This window comes from Mus musculus, chromosome 7, assembly GCF_000001635.26.
Source record: "Mus musculus strain C57BL/6J chromosome 7, GRCm38.p6 C57BL/6J".
NCBI classification, from domain to species: domain Eukaryota; kingdom Metazoa; phylum Chordata; class Mammalia; order Rodentia; family Muridae; genus Mus; species Mus musculus.
This window is the reverse complement of record NC_000073.6, coordinates 105,123,371-105,129,370: the sequence shown is the minus strand read 5'-3', so window position 1 is coordinate 105,129,370 and position 6,000 is coordinate 105,123,371. Positions and strand designations below refer to the sequence as shown.

General features: G+C 36.8%; 1 pseudogene; it reads left to right on the top strand.

Annotated features, from left to right (window-relative positions):
- Olfr682-ps1 (olfactory receptor 682, pseudogene 1) lies at positions 2,309-3,005 on the top strand (annotated as a pseudogene).

Below are 6,000 nucleotides of genomic sequence, written 5' to 3'. Positions count from 1 at the left end.
AATGATGAATTACCTCCATAACAGTAATGATACTATTGTACAGGTGGTCAAATCCTGTTTGTCAGGTTGTAATCACAGTTTGTAGAATTCAAATTGACTTCCCATCCTAGCAGCCTACACAGTATATTCTGACACTATGAAAGGTATCAGGTAAGGAGGAGGCTTCTATTTTAGTTCCGCAGTGTCTTTGTATCATGGTGCTGAGTATTTTTCACCACTAAATGATGTTTCATACTCTCTGCCTCATTCACATTTTTCTTGAGTGTTAAGCAGCAGTTATAGTAACCTTTAGTATGAAAAAATGTAGAGATAGTTAAGAATATAGTATATTTGTCAATTATGGTACTCTCAATGGTCAGTCAGGTCGCTATATCTGCAAAGGGGTTATTGAATGCCTATCTTCAGCCAGTTGGCTAGTATGTTTCTTTATGATATAATAAAAAGATGATATTCTGCCTATAACATCTTATAAAACAAATGTAAGTGTGGATAGCAAAGTTTGATTAATATATTATAGCAACATACCTGATCATTTTAAGACCACAAGGGAGAAAAGAAAAGAGAGAGGTTTAAAGTTATAAGCAAGAAATCACTTTTCCAAGAAGTGAAGATAGGGCAGATAGAAATTAATTTTGGGGGACAAAAGGACTCATTATAAGGGAAAGGACTGCTACATGTGAATCTCAGAGTGATTTACCCTCTAAGTGTGGTTGCATCTGAGTGCAAGCAATGAGATTTATCTGGGCTGAGAACTTATATGGAGGAATTATTATTTTCACAAAAAAATTATGAGTGCTAATGGAAATTATGTCATCAGGAATATGTGGGGTCCAAGTATAATGGAAATGGACTTACATTTATTTTGTTGATGAAACAGTAGAGTATTTGAATTCTTGCCTGTTTCTTTTCAGCTATTTTCAGCTCTACCTGCTATCATGGTATCTCCCAACAACACAGGGGTTCAGGTGTCAGAGTTTCTGATGATCTGCTTTCCAGGAATGCAGGACACACAGCACTGGCTATCCATCATCTTGGCTCCCCTGTTGGTTTTGGCTCTTGCAGCCAACTTTGTGCTGTTATTCACCATCCATCAGGAGGCATCTCTGCATGAGCCCATGTACTATCTGCTTGCCATCCTCTCTGTGCTTGATGTCATCCTCTGCCTCACAGTCATCCCCAAGGTCAGACCCTCCCAGGACACTCACTTTTCACCTTCAGCCAGATAGTTAGTTCTTTAGATAGTTCTTTGTGTGAATCCTCTCATTCCTGAAGAAAAAAAATGCTCAATGTGTCACTCAACCATTACACCAGATCCTTCTCTCAGCACCAAGCTGTGTCCCACTCTATTCCTTTTCCCCTTCTTCCTTCCTTCCTTCCTTCTTTCTTTCTTTCTTTCTTTCTTTCTTTCTTTCTTTCTTTCTTTCTTTTACAATCCAATATTAGCCCTCCCTCCTAGTCCCCCCATAGCTCTTCCCCCCCATTACATATGCAACGTGGTCTTCATGCATGTCCCTTTTATTCTTAATGCCTACATTTTGAAGCTTCAATGACCTCCTAACTGATAACTCTCCCTATTGTCTGTTAGTGATATTTTAAAATCCAAATTTCTCCTCAGTTCAAGAGATACTCTTCTTGACTGAAATTTCCTATTCCTATGTCCAAAAGATCTAGAATTTAGTCACTGAAGTTTAATTGTCTTTGTATGTCATATACGTAGGAAACATCTTGGGGAAGATTTCTCAAAGTACGAAGGGAATAGAGATGTCTTTAATACTCCTGTGACACATGCATCTCTAGATGGCAGATGAATCCACTGGAATTTGTTAAGAACCAGGGAACTCAACTGAAGATAAGATACAAATAAATGCTTTCACAATAAAAGCTTGGTCTCTAGACTTAAAGAAAAGGTATAAACTAGAGTTGGTGGATCAGTGGTTCTCAACCAGTGGGTTGTAATCTCTTTAGTGGCTTGAATGACCCTATCACGAGGGTTGCATATCAGATATCCTGCATATTAGATATTTACATTACAACTCATAACAGTGGAAAATTACAGCTATGAAGTAGTATGAAAATAATTTTATGATTGATGGTCATCACAACATGAGGGACTGTATTAAAGGGTCACAGAATTAGGAAGTTTGAGAACCACTGCTGTAGATTAACATGGGCATAGAAAGTATTTAAAATTAGGATGCAATCCCAGTGGATTCAGGATTTGGATGGTTTTAATCATATACATATTGAATTTTCTAAGGCTAGATATTTTAGGATGATAATGAATGCATAGAGTTTTTGAGAATGATAATTCTTGCAGGTCCTGCTTATCTTCTGGTTCAACATGAAACCCATCAGCTTTGTGGGCTGCTTCCTGCAGATGTTTGTCATGAATACCTTCCTTCCTATGGAATCCTCTACCTTTCTGGTCATGGCCTATGATCGCTATGTGGCTATCTGCCATCCTCTGCGCTACCCATCCATCATCACAGAACAGTTTGTCATTAATGCAGCCATTTTTATTGTTGCCCGCAATCTTCTAGCTACACTGCCCACTCCAGTTCTGGCTGCTAGACTCAATTACTGTGCCAGCAATGTGGTGGAGAACTGCATATGTGCCAATATTTCTGTAGCAAAGCTTTCCTGTGGGGACATTCGCCTAAATAAGCTCTATCAATTTGTGAGCGTTTGGTGCCTACTTGGTTCTGATCTGGTCCTCATTTTGCTCTCTTACTGCTTCATCTTGAGGGTTGTTATGTGTCAGCAGTCTGGAGGCACTGTCACCAAGGCCTTGAGTACTTGTGGTTCACATCTCATCCTTATACTCTTCTTATACTTTGTTGCTAGTCTTTATCTTCACAAACAAGGCAGGAAAGAAGATACCGTCAGAGGTACCAATTCTTCTTAATGTGCTGCATCATCTCATCCCACCTGCCCTCAATCCCATTGTGTATGGAGTACGAACCCAGGAAATCAAGCAGGGGATTATCAAGCTATTCAAACACTAGTTCTGAGATACATGAGCCAAAGAAGGACTTTGTAGAGGGGATTGTGAAAATCTGGATTTATTTTATTGTTGGTTTGATGTGAATAATACAATAGACAAAATATGTGCATGTCACTACATTCATCTTGAATTTACAACTTCAGAATTACTGTTACAAGTTTATTTCCACTTTCCTCTATGATATATGCTAAATCAACCTTTAGGGATATATTATATTCTTCATTCTGACTGTATTTGATCACGATGTGTCAATAATGCAGCCATTAAATATGAATTTATCACCTTCTGTGTGTTTTTCAAACTTTATGTTCTAATTAGGCATTATAACTTATAGGACAGTAATGAAGGGACACTTTGAAAAGGACATGGGGCATATGAATAGTATTGGTGAAACCAGTAAGGTTTCTTTTAATACTCTAGGTTAAAAAAATGATTGCTAAACAATCTGGACCAAGGCAGTGAGTGAAAATTGAAGTTATGAGTCACAAGATCTGTAGAGAATCAATAAAGTGAGTAGACATTTCCTCCTTAGTCTAACGAGATAGTCCTCAGGAGATAAGTACTTATCTCAGAAATGCTGAAGACTCAGTCTGTGTTTAGATAATTATGTCACTAGATCATTGATGGGAACAATGTCCATTTCATTCAAGGAGAATTCCATCTTAACCCCCTGCTTTCCACCTCCCCCAAATGAAAATGCATGTAAGCCTACAATTAGAAAAATTGACCAAGTCTGGGTCACTTTTCCAGATATGAAATACTTCATTAATTGATTATTTGTATAAGGTAGAGCCTTATATATCTGGTCAATTTTGTTCGCTTCTTATATGGTAACAAAACAGATAAATATTGAACTTTCTCTGTGATCTTCTGGATCATACTAGACTCACTAACTTATGACTAGAGCAGTAATAAAAAATGGTAGTATGTATATGATAGTAATGTAGTAGGTTATTGGTTATTTTGGGTATAGCTGTATATGGTAGTTCTATTTCTAGTTTTTTGGGGGTAGAATATGCAGATTGATTTCCAAAGTATCTGCACTAGTTTACTCTTCCACCAAGAATGTATGAGGCTTCCCTTTCACCAGATCCATGTCAGCATTTGTTACCAATATGCTTTTTATGATATATGATTCCCTAAATCTGAGTCACTTCTGATATGAAATATCTCATTAATTGGTTGTCTGTATAAGATATAGCCGTATGTGTTTGATCAATTTTGTTGACATCCTGTATAATAACAAAACAAATCAATATGAAACTTTTCTGTGATCTTCAGGATCACTGGGGTAATACACTTAGCACTGCTTAGAAATTTATGTCTCTTTAAGTCATAATTGAGTCTAAAATTGGGTCAAAAATCATGTTCACATAATATACACTTTATTATCACATAGGGTACTATAGCTAATAAAAATATCACTCCTACAAATATGAATGCTAGAATGTCTTAATTAAATATATAACTCAATAACCAATGAAAATGCTCAAAATAAAAGTAACATCATCTCACCTTAAAGCAAAACTAGAATTTTTTTAGATTATTTCTCATTCTAGTCAGAACAGCCATCATAAAAAGGACAACACCAAAGGTTTTAGCAAACAAAAACTGAAATAATTCACTAATATCTATTGAATTTTTCCATCAAGCAAAAACATACAGTCATTGTCAGTAGTGGGTCCATAAATGATGTCTGTAGAGGAGTTTTAATCCAGCAACATGGCTGCTCAGGCAAGGGATCATATCCAAAGTCCTTGTAGGACTATGTGATCTGGCTAGAATACAGACACAATCTGGATTACAGTATGATCTGGCAGAAATACAGACATGCCATTAATGCACATCTTTAATCCCTAACAATGGAGGTATGTCTAGTTTGTAGAAGGAAGCAGCCATGTTTAAAAGTAACATCTAATTGATGGACAGACCAAGTGATAAATCAGAGAAACGTTTGACAGAATGAGTTAAAGATATATACCCCCAACTCATATGAGAACAGCACAGGAAAAAAGAGGCTACTTAGAGAGAGAGAGAGAGAGAGAGAGAGAGAGAGAGAGAGAGATTGCAGTTTTACTGGAACAGTTTTACAGAGGCAGGTTGCAGAGAGAACAAGGTAGACAAAGGTGAAGACAGAGTGAGCCAGGGAATGAGAAGGAGCCAGAAGATTAGCATGAGGTCAAGAAGAACAATTCAGGCAGAGAAGCTGGATTAAATCAGTCATCTTGGAAGAGACTAGAAGATTCCAGGTCTAGACCTAGGTATAGTTAGAACAGAGAAAGAAATGTTCTGGGCTCAGTCCAAGTCATGTATTCCTTCATCTAAGGAAATAAAAGCAACATTTACAGATGTAGATACACAAACACTCCTTAGGCTCACTTGAATTTTGATCTGTATTCGGAAATTCTTTCATTTCCTCTTTCAACTGTCACTGAGGAAAAAACATGGGAGGACTCTACGATTATGGTAAGTGAGAAATATAGAGGAGGCTCTTCAGTGTGAATGAAGCCTGTTTCAGGAGAACCAGTCATTTTGTAGACTTTCAGGAGTCTACATGCATTCTGAAACAACTGGTTTATTGACTCATGCATCAGATAAGATCCTGAAACTGAATGACACTCCTTATTGTTCTAAGCTGGACATATTCTTTGTAGTTGTGCAAAGACTAGAACAGAGAGCATGGAGCTCAAACAACTTAGGTTTTTATATGTTTTTTTCCCCTTTCAACTTATTGCTTGGATGTACAAGTACTTTTTTTGTTGTTGTTATTTCTAGAAGGAAAGAAAACCAAACTCTCAAAATTCCTTGGATCCAGACTAACAATCTTTCAGTATTCCTGAGAACTGGATTTGTTTATATTTTGCCTAAATATCATCTAACTTCCTCAATAATTGCAAATTTTCATACATTTTATATTTTTAATCTCTAATATGACTTGTGAATCAAAAATAGGTGATTGAAAAAGTTTTGCCCAGCTAGTAATGGACTGTAATGTA